The 20446-nt window shown below is 43.3% G+C and overlaps 1 protein-coding gene across 2 annotated transcripts in view; it reads left to right on the top strand.

Moving 5' to 3' along the window:
• Positions 1 to 867: 867 nt before the first annotated feature.
• Positions 868 to 20446, top strand: part of bahd1 (bromo adjacent homology domain containing 1) — a 42432-nt gene continuing 22853 nt past the window's right edge. Inside the window, exon 1 of one of the 2 annotated variants that reach the window (XM_015969991.3) lies at positions 868 to 1075. The gene's annotated coding sequence lies outside the window, so the exon portion shown is untranslated. Of the gene's footprint in view, positions 1076 to 19053; positions 19195 to 20446 lie in introns of those variants that run through there. The other variant, XM_054741627.2, reaches the window with a different exon arrangement.

The raw sequence follows: 20446 nt of genomic DNA, 5'->3' as shown, positions 1-20446 counted from the left end.
TTTGTTGGTGATTGTCAGAGGGGCAGCTGTTGCTATGTGGTAGCTTACCATCACTGGTGTGAATGTGTGAATAATGGAAATCGCTCTGAAAGACTAAAAAGATGCTTTATAAATCTAATCTTTTTATTATTATTATTATTATTATTATTATTATTATTATTATTATTATTTTCCCTTCCCTGTGCACATATTTATTTATTTATTTATTTATATTTGGCTCTATTGACCATGTATGAAATAAAATCTAACCCAACTAACCCAACCACCACTTGTAAAATTAAAATGGCATCCTTGCTAAAACATGCATCAAACTAAACAGGAGAATAAATAGATTTAAACAGTTGGAGATGTTTCAATAAACAGTGTAACCGTTCTTTGCAAATTATTGGGATTTTAATAATTATTTTATTTTTACATGATCATTATGTATTATAATCCTGATTGCCCTCAAATGAGTTTAAATGGCGTTTTCATATGTGGACACTATAAATAAAGTTATATTTTTATGTGTTTCCTTTGTGGGTTTCATTGGAAATAAAGACTATTTGGAGGTGGGGTAATAAACTCCCGTCAGAGATGAGGTGCGTAAATCCACATCCTCCACAGAGGAGCTCATCAGAGTTAATCCAAGTGTCAGAAGAAAGGGAGCCATCTGTCAGCCTGCTGCTGGGGACGGGGACATGTGGACAGCACGTCGTGGCCCTTTAAGAAACTCCATGTTTTCGCTTCATGATGCGTCAACATAAAAAGCGGATGATGCTGTTATGTAAAACATGCCAAAGTGAGCCGTAGTTTGCAGGATCCGAGCCGAGGGGAGGGCTTCGCTTGTCGTTTTTCAACTCCCGAGCTGTAGTTTAAGGTGGATCGAAGGGGAGATTTTTCTAGCAGCAGCGCAGTTTGGACAGGAAAAGAAAAAGAAAACGAGAGAGAGAGAGGAGGGGGGCACGGAGCTTCAGCCGATCAACGCAACATGAGTCGTCCTCCACACGGATTTCCTCCTTCACTTATACACCTGACGCATCTCTGGATCTGATCCTAAAGCCTCTCCGCGGGTGATATTCCAGTCTGCGAAGCGGTAAGGCGCAGAAACAAAAGCAAAACACTCTTTTTATGTCAGCTCGCTGAAGAGCTGAAAGTGTCGAGCAGGACGGGATCGAGCTGCTGGGGTGGGAAGAACGTGTCAGCCACACGAGCACATTCTCAGATCCATCATTTATCAGCGCAGCTTTTACGCATCGGGGTAACTTTTTCTCAGAGCCGGGGTCTCCGCGCAGGTGGACGGGGTTCGGGCGCCTGATCGGAGGGGCTGAGAGCCCAGATGGCTCCTCCTGATCACAGAAAAGATCACACATGCAGCGTCAGCTGGATTTTAACATCTACCTCTGAATTAGTCTTCAGATGATTTCAGATACAAAATCATGGTCAACAGAAAGATCCAGAAGTCTGTGACGATCCATGAACTCGGTTTAGAATTTTTATTAACATATTTATTCAAAGGAAAATCAGCAATAGTGACCTTTGACATTGGTTAAAGTAAACTAAAACTGCTTAAACAAATCTACAAGTTTAACATCTATAGGTTATTGGTTGTTAGAATAAAAAACTTTAGTTTGATTTGTAGAGCTGTGGTGTTTTGTCATTTAAAAGAGCTTTGGGAGACGTACCGATTCTGGTTTTGAGGGCCGATATCCGATTTTTGTGCAACTTTGACCTGCCAATACAGATTTTGGTTGATTTTCATCACTTTTAAAGAACAAGAACTTATGCCCCTGCTTGAACATTCTGATTTTGGAACGGTACCTCTCAGCAACGATGAGTTCATGGACCAGGACGTTTCTTTTTTCTGCTTGTCAATAGAGCAATCACATAACAAATATAACTCTTTGGTCGGCCTTAGCTCAGCTTCTGATTTTGATCCAACATCGGGGTCATAATTCCTGACAAGTGTCCTCGTGTCGTCCTCGGACTAGGATGGTTTTGCAGGTCTTGGCGTGTCCGGCCTCCGCTCTAATGTGGCTGTCATGGCAGCATGCTGAATAGAAACATGCTGCCCACACACGAGCCACCAAGCTGGTTATCAAATCCTGCACATAATCCCATTATTTCTGTTGGACTGGGTAGTCACACACACACAGAGTGAGGAGAGAGACACAAAGACCTCGCAGCTGTCTCATCGGAGACAATACTTCAGACTACATGTGATCAGTGGAATGGACAGCAGGACGGAGACGGTCTTTAATATAATTAATGATCTGCTTTATTCTCATGAAAACAGACTAGAAGAATTCCCAAAAGTTAAAACTGGAAAGACCAATGGGACAAACTTTCCAAAACATCCCACAGCTCCCCTTGAGAGGGGTGTTAAATATTATCCACGATGATCGAGTCCTGTGTGCCGACTTTCCTCGTGCATTTGGACAAGACGTGCATGTTGCTGGCGTTTGAGAATAAATAAATTAGTCAACAGCTGGGAATTGTTCTCTCTTCTCAGGATTAAATGTGTTCACAAACTGGCCCAAGGTGAATTCTTGTTTCAGAGTCAACACAAAGGCAGCTTTAGTTTTCTAATCCCTGCAGCAGGTGATCTCTGCAGGTGCGGTGGCTCATTTGTGGTCAAAAAGAACCAAAACACAAATTTGTGACATGTTTAGTAGTGTTTTGGAGTTGTGCTCCCCTCTGCCTCTGCTTCTGGCCTGGTGCTGAGGCACAGCTGTGAAAATTGCAGGTCTGTTTCATGGAAGAGGAGGAGGAGGTTCAGCTTGTGTAGAACTGAAAGACAAGGAGACCCACAGACTGGCGTCAGCTGTCCACCGCTCCACAGCTGCAGTGGCTGTGGAGCTTTCAGAGCCAGGGTCCCGCTCTCTTCTCACACACAGGGGTGTGTGTATGTGTGTGTGTGTGTGTGTGTGTGTTTGGCTGCGACCAATCTGAACAGAAGCTCTCAGTGTGACTGACAAACGTCAGCCTCCTTCAGTGAAAATAAAAATGGCACCATGTGTCCTTCAGTTTGGCAGATGCTAAAAGCATGACTGAGCCCCTGGCAGGTGGGCAGCTCCCCCCACCCCCCATCTCCTGCCTCAGATGGGTTTGAAATCCAGCGACAAGCCTCCTCGATCAGAGTCGCTCACGACGATGAGGAGCGTCGTCTCTACTCGCTGTTTTATCTCCATCCATCACTCCTTGTCGCCGTCTCTCACAGTTGCTGGTAATTTGTCTTCCCCCTCGTTGCTTTAGGCCCTCCCGGGAAAATCCGTGTGAAACATCTGTGCGCCTCTGAGGAGCTGTCAGGCAGAGAAAACCAGGAGGTCGAATGTGAAAGAGATTTCTACCGAGTTTGACTTTTCCCCTGCTGAATGAGACGTGAGGCGTGAGATTTCCCTCCCCACTTCCTGCCTGCTCTCCGGTACTTCCCTTCGATTTTTCTGAATTCAGTCTTCATCACTGTCTCTGGAGCCGGTTCCCTCTCCTCTCTTCCGTATGCTAGTCAGGCTGTCTGGCATCTTGGCACGTCTCTTTGAAGAAGGAAGGGTGGAAGCAGATAATTAGGCCTCCTGTCCTGTATCTACTCTGTAGCGCTAAAATGTGATCATCTGTACATCTGCAGGGCTTGTTCTGTTTGCTCCGAGGACTTGAGGTTTCAACTTGAATTCACTGCTTTGTTGTTAGGGCAAATTACCTTTTAAGGTTTTGCTTTGATCACATGCATTTACAGTTGACCTACAACAACTTCTTTTTGCAAAATGGACAGCCTCTATATAACATATGAGCCTCAAAATGACCCAGGAGCCCTGAAAAATGGCCGAACTCTACCCCATAATAAAATCCTACTACGAAAAGACTGGGTTACCCTGCCCACTCAGCCAGGACATGAAGAGTAAATGAGCTGTGTGCTGATTGGATGGTTTAGGCTCTGTGCATTGGTGCTACAAGGTTGTCATAGAGGCCCCAAGCAAAACTTGCCATTGTCCAGCGCAGAAGCATGGTGGCGCTTCCTTGTTGGAGTGAGGGGTGGTGGTGGGGTGTCGCTGCTGTTAGCAGCTCTATAGGGAGCCTAAGTCACACCCATCTACTTCTGGACCCTGGGACCCTATAATACGGGCAAACTGGGCACGAGCTCACAGCCACAAGGGGGCCCACGCGAGCAGCAGTCATTTTATTTTTTTGTTCAACAGTCTTAACGTTGTAGAAAAAAGTTGACAAGTAATTAAAGCTGTGCCCACATTTTCTAAGTTAACACACATCTTTCAACAACGGTAGTTTTTGCATCTTTACTGTTTCCCTGCTTCAGCCCACTCCCCCCTCCCCCTGCGCAGCGGCTGCTAACTCACTGCTGCGCCTGCAGACTCTCAGAGTTGCTGCTGATCTAAACGTTAAAATAATTATTTCATTTTCTGTTCCTCACTTCTAATTACCTTCAACGGTGTCTGTTTGTTGCAACCACCAACGAACTTGTTTTTATTTGAATATTTTTCTGTCCAGTCTCTGTTATCTTCCTGCATCTCCTCTCAATCCTAAAGAAAAACTAATACCTGGCTTCATATTTTTTCACACATTGTGTCCAGGGGCCCCTGCAATGATAATCCGGCCCTGCTGGGTCCCCGGAAGAACGAAAATATTAATGCAAGTCAATTGGGCTAAAAACACTTTTCTAATTCTGTTTGTTATGTGCCATGGATTTTACGTATGATATCTGTGAATTTTAAAGACGTGTTTTGATGCCGAAAACTTCTATTTTAGGTTTTGTGTGAAAATGTGTCCAGAACTACAAATATGTCTCACCAAATTGACGTCATCAAACCAGAAACGGAGCAAAGTAGAGGAAAAATAGCTGTAAGTTCAGCAAACTTCAGATCTTTTCCTCAGGAGGGATGAACCACCATAAATATTGCCATGTGGTGAGTAGCAGCTATGCTAGGGGAGAGGAGATTCTGTGGTGACGTCATATATGCGACGCACCGACTTCTGATTTTTAATCATGCTAATTACGAACTTTTACAATCTGATAAATCTCAAAAGTACATGACAGGTGTGGTCGAAACACACATCGTTAAGCCTAGTTTATGCTTCAAGCCTAGTTTATGCTTCTGCGTCGGCGCAGAAACACGCAACACCATTATCCGTCTTTGCCAGGGCTCTCCAGCAGGCTCGCAAGGAGGGACGGATTCAAGTCCACTTTTCTAAACTTGTCAGATCACATTAAAAAACAAAAGAGTCACTTTCCGCTTCTTGTTCTTAAGTCCCGCGTGATGTAACTATCGCACGACTTTCCAAGAAGCGCTCAGCGGCGCGGCGCATCCTGTGTGGCCACTTGACTTCTCAAATCTTGGCGGTGTGCCCCAGGCTTTAGGCTTCATATTCTCCGACGGACAATCTCCGGGTTAAGGGGTGTGTTAAAGGCCATCAGTGCTGTGAAATTAGAGCTTTTCATTATCTCACTGTTGTTGGGTTTTCTGCTTCAGAGTTTGTTAGCCCTTTGGCCTGGGGGCCCCAAAACAATTGCCTACCCTGCCTGCCGGCAAGCGGCACATCTGGCTACATAACTAATTTGTGATACAGCTGTGCATCCTCTTCTGAGAAAAAGTTGTTGCACAAATTGATGACCATGCATGAAACAAATATTTTCCAATGGACGCTTCAGGTTGTTGTCATCTTATCTTAACCGACCAGTAGAGGAAGTTTTAAAGTCTGACATCATCCCCAGGCAGATCTGCAACACTTTAAAGCAAGGGTATTCAATTACGGCCCTAGGACCGGTATCTAGCACGTTTTAGTGGTTTCTCTGCTTCAACACACTTGATTCTGTGGTTGAATCACCTGTGCAGCAGCTCATCAGGCTCTGCAGAAGCCTAACTACCTGCTGATTGGAATCAGGTGGGTTGAAACAGAGTTAAAACTAAAACTATTGCACCTCGCTTACATTTGCATGACATCTAAGTTTTATGTGTTCATTTGCATACGGAGCAGTGAGGGAAATGATGGTCACTCGAGACGTAAATGAGGACGCACATTCAAACCAAGTGTAAACAGACTGCTGACGTGCTGCTGAGGTGGTTAAAGCGGGGATAAAGCCTGTCGAGTGGCTTCATGCTTGGAGTCATTTGTTTACTGTGTGAATCATCAGAGCACACAGTTTGACCAAAGTTCAGTCTGTGTTTACAGATTCAGCCAGTTTGTCTACAAATACATAATATATGGCAGTGTGGAGTTTTATTTAGAGTTTAGTAAGATTCTTTAAATCATAAGTTAGTTGGTTTTAATTGTAAAACAGATGGAAGAGGAATTTGAAACAAACTCCCTCTAGTGGTTGGGTGCTGTATACATTTTAAGCCCCGCCTCTCCATTTAGATGATTTGGACGTTGCCCTGTCCAAAGATTAAAAATTAGATCTCAGGTCGTTTTTTTCCAAGGTGTTGAGTCCCTTTTATTCATATTATCCACATTTCTTTATTGTGAGGAAAAAATAATGTTGAACGTGAAAAATAATCATTCCCATATTTTATTTTTCTAAAATGCTATTATTTTTTTAAAAAGTGCAGATATTAGTTTTACAGCAAATTTCAACAGAAAGTAGATTTTTTTGTTATTTTATTAGTGAAGTATTTAAGTTGTGATCTGTAGGAATTATAAACCAGATTAGAAAAATACACAAATAAATTGATTATTGTGAAGACATAATTTGTGATAAACACATCTGGTCAGACAAATTAGCTTGTGAGCACAAACTTGGAAGTAGTTATTTATTCATTTATTTATTTAATGTTTCTTAGAAATTGATTTAGCGGTTTAAAACAATACATGTTCTGTTTTGCAGCCCTTGTAGGCAACCTGTTGTTAAACAAACTTTCTTATTTTTTTATTTTTTGTTTTTATGAATTAAAAAACTCATGTTGCAGCTTTAAATCTATTTATGTATCAACAAAAAAGGAGAATATTCATTGCTTTTGATTAGCATGTCTATAATATTCTCTTACTTTGGTTTAGATTATACCAAATTACAAATTATTTTAATTATTTAACAAAGAGGCTGTACCCTCAAGGTTTTAGTTTAAAGGTTTACATGTTATTGCATATATAAGGTATGGGAGTTATATTTAAAATTGTAGAAGTATTTATTTCATGAAACATTTCCTTTTTTTTTTTTTGCTCTGATCTGTGAAAGCTCAAAGGTCTGTGGCAGAATCTGAGCTCTGACTTTTGATGCAGGACCGGGCCTAGAGAGAGGTGGGTCGATAAACTAATAGTTATTTCTCTCTAACCGATGCGTCTCTCTAGCTTTTCAATGAAAAATTCATCACTGTCTGTAAACGTCTCTTCAGATCAGAGTTGGTGCAGCAGGACTTTGTGAAATATAAGTGGAAGATAAACGCGGAGAAGTTTGGAGGTGAGAGATGGGAAACGTGGAGCAAGCGGTGACAAATATCAACTCCTGTTAGCGTGTGGATATGAAAAACAAGCCCCCTGCTCTGCAGAACTTCTGACCTGAGAATACTCCTGCAAATTTGTCAGAACATGGAAAAGGCTCTTTTTTATATTTATTTTATTCAAAGAGTTTCTTGAGAGATGCAATAATCTGCAAATCTTTGAAGGCAACTTTGTTTTAAAAACCAGTTATAGTTTAAATAACAGTGTGCTGCTGTATCCCTGTGTTATTTAGGCTCATTAGCTTCTTGGCCATGGTCGTTTCCAAAGAACTTTAAATGCGCTGACGCTGCAACCCTGAAAGTATTATGATAAAGCCTTTTGCATTACAACCATCAGACAAACTGGACTCCGTAACCATCTCTGAATAAGTGTGCACGACCAGTGGTGCCACCAAAATGGGGACCAGTGGGGGCCACAGCTTTCTGATGTCCCCCTTTTGACAAATAATCTTATACTTTTGACTTTTTTTATTACAAAGGAGTCAATAATAAAAACAAATTGTAGTAATTGTTGAACAGCATTCAAAGAGTAATTGCTGAATTTGGATTTTGTATTTAGTGTGCTGCCCCATTATCAGTTTCCCCCATTAGCCAGAAGCTTTGGGAGGCCCTGACACAGAGAGGTGTAATCTTCTGGCTCCTATGGGATCAACATCAATTATGTCCAGCAGTGAGTTTCTTTGTTAAACAGGCAATTTCCTTTTTCCTTGATCAATCTGGGTAAAATATTTGCATCAGATTTTTCCGATTTTTTTTTTCAAGTCTGACTTCTGGGGCACACGTCTGATGCACACTATCACTGGAGACAAAATTCTAATTCAGAGGCAGCAGCCTAAGGAGGGAAGCCCAGACTTCCCTGTCCCCAGCCACTTGGGCCAGCTCTTCCGGGGGAATCCCAAGGTGTTCCCAGGCTAACCGTGAGACATAGTCCTTCCAGCGTGTCCTGGGTCTTCCATTAAGTCTTCTCCCAGTTAGACATGAACGGAAACCTCACCAGGGAGACGTCCAGGAGGCAGCCTAACTAGATGCCCGAGCCACCTCAACTGGTTTCTCTTGATGTGGAGGAGCAGCGGGTCTACTTCGAGCCCCTCCCAGATAGCCGAGCTTCTCACCCTATCTCTAAGGGAGAGCCCAGCCACCCTGCAGATAAAACTTATTTTGGCCGCTTGTATCTGCGATCTCATTCTTTTCATCACTAACCAAAGCTCGTGACCATAGGTGAGGGTAGGAACGTAGGTCGACCGGTAAATCGAGAGCTTTGCCTTTTGGCTCAGCTCTCTCTTCACCACAACAGACCGGTACAACGCCCGCATCACTGTGAGCTTTCCCTCACTTGTGAACAAGACCCTGAGATACATAAACTCCTCCACTTGAGGCAGGGCCTCATCCCTGACCCGGAGAAGTCATTCTCCCCTCTTCCGACATAAGACCATGGTCTCGGATTTAGAGGAGCCGATTGTCATCCCAGCTGCTTCACACTCTGCTGCCAACTGCTCCAGTGAGAGCCAGACATCACTTTCTGATGAATCCAACAGCCAATATTAGTATAAATATGAATAAATTGGTCGGAGATTCAACTTCAAATGGATCTTCCTGCAGAACATTGCATCAGAAGCTATGAAGTGATTTTAAAAAGCATCAAGAAACTGTAGTAAAAAAATTCAGGAATAACAAGAAAATAAACTGGATGTGTCTCTGAGATTAACATGGGTAAAATGCAAAAAAAATAAACTAAAAGCAAGCACAATTTTTCACAAGTATAAGATGCATTTTTTTGTGTAAATTTAACAATTTAATTTTTATTTGTGATTCATTCAGTGATGAAAGTGATGTGACCTCGGCATTTCACCAAATGTGTAAGCATCACGTAGTGTCCAACAAACATAGTACGCTGCTAATAGCTGCCGTGTTTTGGATGTGTCCCAGATGTGTAGTGTTGCGTGGGATTCACTTCACTAAATTCACGCATTGGGTCTATTTTTTTAGACACTGCGCCTCCAGAATGCGTCAAGCGCAGCAGTTCAGATTGGGCCAAACAGGAAATCAAACACAGGAGCCATGTAAAACATCTAGCAACTTTGAAAATAAAAGACACATGCAGATTTCCAAATGTTTAACTAGCAAAATAGATTAAAAAACAAATAAAACTAGTAATCACGCATGATTGTGCAATTCTGCAGTGACTTTGTGGCTTGGTGGAACCAGCTGCGTGGGACATTTTCACTGCTAATTTGTGTCTAAAGCGCTTCTGTCGGGAGGGGATGTGCTGCTACTGTCACAGAGAAAACGCATCTGTTACGTTGCGCACCACTTACACAACCAGTGGAAAGCGCGGTCACATAAAGACTGGGTGATGTTCATTTAAAGTAAAAATGTGTAGTTTTTGCCATTAATCTCTATAAATATCCATCGAATTATTGTTGAAAATGAATTAAAATATAACTAGTTTTTGAAAAATATTGATGGCTTCGTAACATATAACATTAAAAATCGAGTCTAAATACATGGGAGTGGGTCTAAGTCTCTGGACGACACCATATTAGAGACGATGTTTTCTTCTACGGGAGCCCTTGAGGACAATACACATTAACTGATTTGTAACAAGTGGTTAGAAAACTTTCTCCATTCATAAACGTTGTTTTACACATTTATATCTTCTCTCGTTGCCACTGATGAAGGGGGAGTCTGATGTACTTGTCATTTTCCTGGAGGATGAACAATCTGACTAAGTACTTGTTGGAAAATTGCGCTCCCAGGGGTTTTTGACCATAATGGCTACCAGTTGGTAAGGTCTTACTCAAACACAAATATACCGCTTGCTTGCAGTGATTTAGGTCTGTACTGCCCCCATCCCCAGGGAAAATACACACTGTCACTTTAATCCTTTGACAAAGTCAAACTCCCATAGTCATCATCACACACTGGTGAAATTCATCTTTGCATTAGACCCATCCCCATGGAGGGGAGCGGTGGCTGCGCTTGGGAACTATTTGGTGGTTTAACCACCCAGTCCAACCCCTTAAAGCTGAGAGTCAAGCAGGGAGGCATTGGATCCCATTTTTAGAGTCTTTGGTATAACCTGACCGGGAATCGAACCCCGATCTCCCAGTCCCAGGGCCACTCTACCACTAGGCCACTGTTTTTGTGAATTCATGTATTTCCTTTCTGTCTTTATCTGCCATGGCTCTGACATATCTGTGCACTTCAATCATCTTTCTTCAAACAAATCAAATCAAATAGAAATTTGTGCAGATGTTTTCTGCCCTCATACATTCAAACTTATACAGTGGGTCTTTTCTTTGTTTTCAGTCTATTTTCAGACTGAATGCAGCTTTCTGCTTCATGTCTGAATCAGCACTGACCTCCGGTCGGTGTGAGAACTACTTGTGTGAAGTAGGAAGCCCTTACTCCTGCAGCTTGGCGTCGTGCACCGCTCTGCAGCTTGTTTATTGCGGTGCAGGTCAGCTCTCAGCAGTCTTTACTCCCCCATTTTTGCCCGGTGTCCACGCCTCATTAACTCAACACACGCAGCTCTTTTACAGCTGTTAATTACACATCGTAAAGCTGATATTGATGAGGACAATCAGCATTTACCCCAATTAAGCTCATTTTTGACTGCATGCTAAGTTGATGCCACGGCAGCTTTCCGAGGCTGTAAGAAAATTGACCTGACCTTTGATGAAAATATCGACAACTTCCGAGCCCACTGGGCGAGTCAAGGAGCTGAGAAATCACTAACAGTGGGAATTTTCTTTCTGAAAGAAATAATTGATTTATTTATTTTTAAGGTAGCAGAGAAAATAAAAGGTGAGCACAAACTAATTGCTCATAATTGGATTGAATGCATCATTAAGAGCAGAGGAAACAGCAAATGAGCCTAATCAAAAGGGATACATCCTTCTAGTTTCTGCTGTCACTGATATGAGGAATAAATAACCCAAATGCCTCCTTCAGGGATCCACATGATGGATGAAATGCTTATTAGCAAGTTGACAGTGATTTTAATTGACATCTGTTTGGTATTCACTAATAAATCTGATTTAATGTTGGTCAAATATACACAAATGAGCTGCATGATGGGATGTATTATACACACAACATTATAGATAATAGATGTTGGGAGGAAATAAGCAACGCTCCCAATCAGGGATTCTGGTAAAACCAAAATAAGCCATAGATGCACAATCAGAAAAAACAATAGGACAAAAATATATAATTGAACTTGTCTAATGTTTTCATTAGCAAATAGGAAAGAAGCTCTATTAGGGTTAGGGTTAGACTTACTGATTTAATAAAATTTATTATAAAAAAACTGTTGAGTAGATAATTTTCCTGGGAAATGAGACGTTACTGCAGCAGAAATACCTGTTTTTTATAGTAAGACAATGTAATTCTGCACTTGCTCAGATCTTCTGAGTACAGAGCAACCGTCCGTTAGAACCATTGACTGTAAAATAATGGACAAATGCGCCGCAACGTAACCAATAGGTGTTTGAGGCTTGGACTTGAAGCCTATTGGGCGGTTCCGATTCCTGCCATCATGGCCGTGTCACATGTCTTTCCAGACAATACAAAAATGGACAAAGAGGTGGAGCTGAGAGCAGAGTTTTGAGGATCTCATTCCGCCATTGCTCGCAACTACAACCTAACTGAGCTAACCGAAGCTAACGGAGGTTTGCTGTCGTTTGTTGTAGCCAGAAAAATGCAGTTGAACAACTTTAATTTGAAGCAGGTGTCAACTCATTAAGATGCAGAGATTCTTTGGTCTCCCTCAGAAAGCTCCACAGTTGAAAAGCACAGCCTCAGATTGCAGCACTCTGTCCGCACAAGTTCGCGCTTCACTCCTCCGCAGCAGTTGGAGATCTGCGGGGCCGCTGCTGCGACGGGGCTCTGATCAATGCCTAGCTCCTCTGCTGCGGCCCCGCGGATCTCCACAACCCAGCAGTGGCGTGACCAAGACTCGGCACGAGCCCAACAAAACATGTCATATTCCAGCCTATTATGACCAAGCAGCGTTATGCATTTTCCCCGTTCAACCAGTGAAATAAAGTCCAGATATTTAATTTTCCTTACTGATAAAAATTAAGCAGACACTTCTTGGATGATCTTAATGCAATCACAGCTTGCCATCTTTGTCCAACACACAGAACACGACTAAAGTTCGTTGTCATCGTCTTCCTCCGCTTATCCGGGTCCGGGTTGCGGGGGCAGCATCCCAACTAGGGAGCTCCAGACCGTCCTCTCCCCGGCCACTTCCACCAGCTCCTCCGGCTGGACCCCAAGGCGCTCCCGGACCAGATTGGAGATGTAACCTCTCCAACGTGTCCTGGGTCGACCCGGGGGCCTCCTGCCGGCAGGACATGCCCGAAACACCTCCCCAGGCAGGGAGGCATCCTGACCAGATGCCCAAACCACCTCAACTGGCTCCTTTCAATCCGGAGGAGCAGCGGTTCTACTCTGAGTCCTTCCCGAATGTCTGAGCTCCTCACCCTATCTCTAAGTCTGAGCCCGGCCACCCTATGGAGGAAACTCATTTCGGCCGTTTTAAGCTCATGACCATAGGTGAGGATTGGGACGTAGATCGACCGGTAAATCGAGAGCCTGGCTTTCTGGCTCAGCTCCCTCTTCACCATGACAGATTGGCTCTGCGTCCGCATCACTGCAGACGCCAAACCAATCCGCCTGTCGATCTCCCAATCCCTCCTACCCTCACTCGTGAACAAGACCCCGAGATACTTAAACTCCTCCACTTGAGGTAGGACCTCTCCCCCGGCCCGGAGTTGGCAAGCCACCCTTTTCGAGAACCATGGTCTCAGATTTGGAGGTGCTGATCCTCATCCCAGCCGCTTCACACTCGGCCGCGAACCTACCTAGCAAGAGCTGAAGGTTAGAGCTGGATGAAGCTAGGAGGACCACATCATCCGCAAAAAGCAGAGACGAGATTCTCCTGCCACCAAACTCGATACACTCCACACCACGGCTGCGCCTAGAAATTCTGTCCATAAAGGTAATGAACAGAACTAAAGTTCAAAAAGTCTAAAAGGCCGAACATCTTTTAATGTGAAACTGAGGCCTTCCGTGGAGCTAGCCACTAGCGCTAGCTCTGATGCTCATGCTACCTGTCAGTCAAACTTAATTATTAATAATATCAAGCATTTAATTACACATAAATGGAAAAGTTACAAAAAAATCACCCATCTCAGAGTCGTCATTACTGTTAACTAGATCTGTTAAACCTAAAATGTTATTTTGAACCAGGCAACATGTTTATTTCTGCTTTGAAGTTGGCATTTTTAACATGGGAGTCAATGGTAACTTGCTCCTTTTTGGTGCCAACCCCTAGCGGATGAGGGTGGAACTGCAATTTGGCCACTTCTGGGTTGGCTTCACAATTCAGACAAAAAATGCCCCTTGTTAGCATTAGAATGGTTTATCTGAGGAAGATACCTTTTCAGAATTAGAAGTTCCAATTCTAAACCCAAAAGCTTACCAAACTTCCTTAACCACTCTCCTTCACAATAAGAGCATGCCCTTGTGTGAGAAAATGCATTTAAGTGTCTACCACAGGTCTAACTTTTCACAATTGGAATGTTGCATCAATGGAAGATGTAGCTTGTCAGAATTGGAACGCTGAGTAAGATAAAGGTGCAGCTTTTAAGAATTGGAACACTGTAGAGGTAGATGCAATGTTTGACCTGAAATCTCAAAGAAGAAAAATGAGAGCACCAAATTAATAAGAAAGTTAAAAGAGGAGGGTAGTTAAAAAGCATAAAAGACAATACTAATAAGACACGTGAGTAACAAAACATAATCCAATAAAACACATGTACACGACAGATGTCTCCAATCTCACTTTTCCACCAGATTAATATTTAATTTTCTCTTTTTTAGCAGTCTTTAGACATTTAATATTATAATTGATTGCTGTGTTGTTGTTTTATCTTTTATCTCTTATCCTCATTTTTACTCTGTGAAGCGCTCTGTGACTTTTACCTCTGTATAGAGCTTTATAATATAAATAAAGTTTATTTAAATTCTCTAGACTCTCAGTTCACAGCCTATAGATCACATGGGATGCTTGAGCAAGTTTAGTAAAATAATCAGTTATACTGAATTATAAAACATGTGTGAAGCTGTAGTGAAGACAGTGCTATCCTTGTTGTCTATGGGCAGGGAAGCATGTTTTCTACAAGCTCCTTAATGATGCAACAAGTAGATGTGTCAAACTTTGCAGTGTTGGGTTCCTTTTCATGCTTCTGTGTGCAAACTAGTGCACGGAGTAAGAAAATATAATAAAGGGAGTTACTTTAACTGCAGATGAAATGGTCTGCACAGAACATAAATTTTATGTACCAAGTTTCCTCTGTAAAAAAAGATGTAGGGAGGAAAATAAGTCCTCTTTGGCTGCAGTTGACAATTTTCAGTGGAATCATGGGTGACTGGATTTCACTTAGGATATCTTGGCTAAGATGTGTTCTGTTTCAAAGATATATTTCCAATTTGGTGTATTTTTGAACAGTGAAAGGACATGCCGGGAAGGCAGTAAGCTTTTCAGAGGCTACGAGCAGGGGGTCTTATAGGACAAATGTTAGTAGCCATTAAGATGCAACATTAAACAATGTGTAAAGATGCCAAATGAAACAGTGGTCTGCTCAGAGGCCTTGCAGCTTTTTGTGTAGCACATTTCATGCCCAGAGGCAATTCTTTGTGCTTTCCATTTTTATGGTTTATAAAAATTCGCAAACTTTCGAAACAACCATTTCAATTTCCATAATTTATTTTATTGTTATGTTGGTCTTGAGCTAAAGAGGTGTTGCTAAAATGTAGTGCTTTGTGGAAAATGTGACTAAAAACATTACTTGTAAAACCATCCATCCATTATTGCCCGCTTATCCAAAGTGGGGTTGCGGGGGCAGCAGCCTAAAAGTTGATTTATGCTTGACGCGTCCGCGAGGTCCGCACGGCTCCGCGCAACAAAATTGCGGCATTTTAACAACCACGCCCCTCCACCGCGCCTCCGCAACGGCCCAAACTTTCCGCACCGCGCACCTAGGAAATTTTCTAACCACGCAGACGGTCAGACATGGAAAAACATGGCGGACCGGCAAGAACTAGTATGGCAGAGGTTCGTAAATACAGACATTTGTATGATTCAGCTCTCAAAGATCACCGTGATCAACATGTTGTTAATAATTCTTGGAGAGAAATAGCTCGCACTGTCGGAAAAGACGAGGACGCTGTTAAAGAAATGCTGAAATGCCATGTTGTAAACAACAGTCATTTTTACTTCTACTATGGTGTAGTGTTGGATGCATGCTGTAGAGCTCCATGCTGCCCCGTTCAGTTTGGGAGAGTATTGGCTCACTGCAGAAACAAGCCACTTGAACCATAAACGCTGCAAGTTATGAAGCGCGTTCCATTCGCGAGCCGCATCACCAAGCGGAAAGTTAAATGCGCCAAGCATAAACCAAGCTTAAGTCGAGAGGCCCCGACTTCCCTTTTCCCAGCCACTTGGGCTAGGTCCTCTGGAGGAATCTCAAGGCATTCCCTGGCCAGCCAAGAGACATAGCCCCTCCAGTGCACCCTGAATATTCCATTAGGTTTTCTTCCAGTTGGACGTGCCCAGAAAACCTCACCAGGGAGGCATCCAGGAGGCATCCGAACTAGATGCCTAAACCACCTCAACTGGCTCCTCTCAGTGTGGTCTCGGATTCACACCAGGCTGCGAGCCGCTCCAGTGAAAGTGAGATAATGGTCTGATGAAACCAACAGGACCACATCATGTGCAAAAAGCAGACTCAATCCTGGTCACCAAAACAGATTCACTCCACACCTTTGCTATGCCTAGAAATCCTGTCCATAAAAGCTTTGAACAGAATCGGTTACAAAGGGCAGCCTTGGCGGAGTCCAATTGTCACCGGAAACGAGCTCGACTTACTGCCGTCAATGCGAACCAAAGTCTGACACCAGTCACACTGGAACCTAACACCCTGTATCAAAGGGCATGGTACCCCATACTCCCCAAGTACCCCCCACAGGGCCATTCAAGGAACATGGTCAAACACCTTCTTCAAATCCACAAAACATGTGGATTGGTTGGGTGAACTCACACACACCCTCCAGCACACCCCTAAGTGTATAGAGCTGGTCCAGTGTTCCACGTCCAGGACAAAAACCACATTACTACTCCTGAATCTTAGGTTCAACTATCCAATGGACAAGGAAACTCATTTCGGCCGTTTATCCGCGATCTCGTTTTTTCGGTTATTACCCAAAGCTCGTGACCATAGGTGAGGATTGGGACGTAGATCAACCGGTAAATCGAGAGCCTGGCTTTCTGGCTCAGCTCCCTCTTCACCACGACAGATCGGCTCAGCGTCCGCATCACTGCAGACGCCAAACCAATCCGGCTGTCGATCTCCCGATCCCTCCTACCCTCACTCGTGAACAAGACCCCAAGATACTTAAGCTCCTTCACTTGAGGTAGGACCTCTCCCCCGACCCGGAGTTGGCAAGCCACCCTTTTCCGGTCGAGAACCATGGTCTCAGATTTGGAGGTGCTGATCCTCATCCCAGCCGCTTCACACTCGGTCGCGAACCTACCCAGCAAGAGCTGAAGGTCAGAGCTGGATGAAGCTAGGAGGACCACATCATCCGCAAAAAGCAGAGACGAGATTCTCCTGCCACCAAACTCGACACACTCCACACCACGGCTGCGCCTAGAAATTTTGTCCATAAAGGTTATGAACAGAACTAAAGTTCAAAAAGTCTTAAAGGCCTAACATCTTTTAATGTGAAACTGAGGCCTTCCGTTGAGCTAGCCACTAGCGCTAGCTCTGACGCTCATGCTACCTGTCAGTCAAACTTAATTATTAATAATATCAAGCATTTAATTACACATAAATGGAAAAGTTACAAAAAAAATCACCCATCTCAGAGTCGTCATTACTGTTAACTAGATCTGTTAAACCTAAAATGTTATTTTGAACCAGGCAACATGTTTATTTCTGCTTTGAAGTTGGCATTTTTAACATGGGAGTCAATGGTAACTTGCTCCTTTCTGGTGCCAACCCCTAACTATCCAATGGACCATCCTCTCCAGAACCCCTGAATAGACGTTACCAGTGACTGTGTAGATCCTACAAGCCAATTATATATATTTAAAGAGAGACTAGGCAATTTTGGCTTGCTTTTAGCACCCCCTAGTGTCTGTTTAGTAGAAACAAATGCAAAAGTTGTCTTCTCATTGTGCGTTTGTCGTTTTAACACCTTCATCTAACTGCTGAAATGTCTCTTCAGACTTCATTAGTTTCTACAGGAGTGATTTATTACTAAATCAAACAAATCAGCTGTGTCCCTAATCTAAAACATGCAGGAAACATGCTGGAAGGAAACGGCAGTGCCAGTGTGTAAGCCAAATTATTTAAGAGTCCAATAGGGGCCACATCGACACTCTGAAGTTGCAAATGCGGTATTCTGGCCACAGAAGGTGGTGGGGGTCTGAGTGACATTTCATTAACCCTGTAAATGGTCATTTTAGCACACACTGGCTCAAGAAAGTAATCCGTTAATGGTTGTTTTTTCTTTGTCGTACTTTTTATTTGGCAAAAACCTCGTCTTATAACACTAAGAACATTTTAGAATTTGTTCTATTCAAAGTAAACAAAAGGGAAACATTCCCTGATTTGATTTGCTATACTTTGATCAAAGAAAAATCCCAAATCATCAGTTTATGTTGACAGTTGACAGATCTTTAAAACACATGGGGTCTGAAGAAACATAAATGTGAAAAATTGCTGGTGACCCCACTGGCACCCCAAGGTGTGTTGTATTGAAATAGGAGCATGAAATGCATCGCCACAAGCTAAACTCCCCCAGAGTTACCACAAGAGCCCAATTGATGCTGGCCATTAATTTTCACTGGCCTTATCACCTGATCTCAGCGCGGACGCTCTAGCACTAGGCTACTGAGCTGTTTTGTAAACAGAATCAGCTGAGATGATACTCTGGAGCAGTACACCGCTCCCGCTGCAGCACAGAAACGACCCCCATATCCCCTTTATGCCGCCATCTCGCCATCTTTTGTTAAAAGGACACGATCCTGACACATTACCGCCTCGGTCTGACCAGTTATAAATGACCTAACGCTCCCTGATGCCTTTTCAGCATTGCGGCTAATTTACTGCATTGTTTTGTAAAAACAACTTATGTTGTTGTACTTCATGCCACTCAGCCCCCTTAAGAAAACTTCTCTAGATCCACCCCTGGGACTCCTGCTTCCTGAAATGTGTATTGAACTGCTTTGGGGATCTATTTTGTCTAAAGTTTACATCTCATTTATTCATCTGTTTCTACTGTATTCATCTTTATTTATAGGGACAAGGTCAATCTGACAGTAAACCCTTTCATAATCTGTCAGATGATCCATGGTTTGGGGGGAAGTTTGGTTACAAATGGAGCTATAAAAATTAAAGATGTGCTAGGATAAAGGTGGAAGTGTTTCTCTCTCCACCGTTTAGTCCCGGTAGGAAAACCTCGCGGTTTAGAGGGATGTCCCGGTGGTTCGTGAACGCAGAGCAGCGCATGAATATTATCTCCAGCATGCCACTTCGGAAGTAGGTCACCGCTCACCGAATTGTTCACCATGTCTCCGGCTACTGTGGGCTGCTCGCTCGGCGGATTTCTGCCCGGCTCCGCGGCCGAACCCGAACCGGGTCCGAACTGAACCGCCAGGAGAAACCCGGACGGATCGGATCAGGTTTTTATTTTACAGGTAAATGTTTGATTCGAGGCTTTAGATGATCGAGGCGATCCGCTTCCACAACTCGGCAGTAAATCCGGGAGAGCTCTCGCTGGTTTATTGATATTAACGACGCTCCAGAAGCCCGATCGGTCGGAGATGTTCTGATATTTCATTCATTTTTACTGGAAAAGGAGGTTTTATGATTTTATTTAACTTCTGATGGAATAATCCCACTCCTGCTTCGGTATGCTGTCAGATTAACACCTCTGTGGGCTCCATAGGCGAGTCTCTCCCTCTCCCTCCTCAGTTTCTCCTAACACAATTTTAGTATAATCCACACAGGCGTTAATGTTCCGCCAGAATAATCCCGATCTTTTGCCTGGATGTGGGTGTGATTGTGTCTGAGCTTGTGCAAAGAGGAGCGGTGGTGTTGCAGGACTCCTGAAGTGCTGCTTTGCTCCAGAAAAGTGGACTTTAGTGGTGATGTGAGCTCGAGTTCCTGCAGGAGAGCAGCAGCCTCGGGGCTCTTGGCTCTCATGATGACAGCTCTACACCATGTCCTTCCTCTGAATGAGTCTGTGTGACAAACGCTGCCTCCTCCCCTTCCAGTTACTGATGATAACTACAGTCTGTTAATGCGCCATAAGCAGGTGTGTGTGTGTGTGTGTGTGTGTGTGTGTGTGTGTGTGTGTGTGTGTGTGTGTGTGTGTGTGTGTGTGTGTGTGTGTGTGTGTGTGTGTGTGTGTGTGTGTGTGTGTGTGTGTGTGTGTGTGAAGGAGGGAGAGAGAGAGAAACCACCAAATTATCAGCTTTTATGTGTCATTTAGTCTCAATTTACTTTCAACTGCATAACATTTATGTTCCCGGCTGTTTCAACCTGAGGGCAAATCATCTGTAAAGAGTTTGCAACATAATGAAATAACTGACACTTCCACAGTTTTTCCAAATTATTTGAAGACTCACAAGACGTTGACCCAGTGGCGGTTCTACATGGAATTACTCCCCGGGCGAGGCCCCCTTTGAGCGCCCCCCCAACCGCCCCCACCACCACCACCACACCACCCCACCTGCACGAACACACACGTTTTCTATAAACAGGCATGTTTTATTAGAACGACTATTGAACATTCATTTTTCTAAGTTGCACATATTTACATTAATTACTATGAAGTTGTCAGAATGTAAAGCAATATACATTATATACTGTATCAAAATATATAGAATCAAATATACAAAAACAAACAATAACTAAATATTAAGAATATATGAACATAATTTATAA

This window comes from Nothobranchius furzeri, chromosome 18 (genome assembly GCF_043380555.1).
Source record: "Nothobranchius furzeri strain GRZ-AD chromosome 18, NfurGRZ-RIMD1, whole genome shotgun sequence".
NCBI lineage: Eukaryota > Metazoa > Chordata > Actinopteri > Cyprinodontiformes > Nothobranchiidae > Nothobranchius > Nothobranchius furzeri.
The sequence above is the reverse complement of the archived record's forward strand: the minus strand, read 5'-3'. Positions and strand labels throughout refer to the sequence as shown.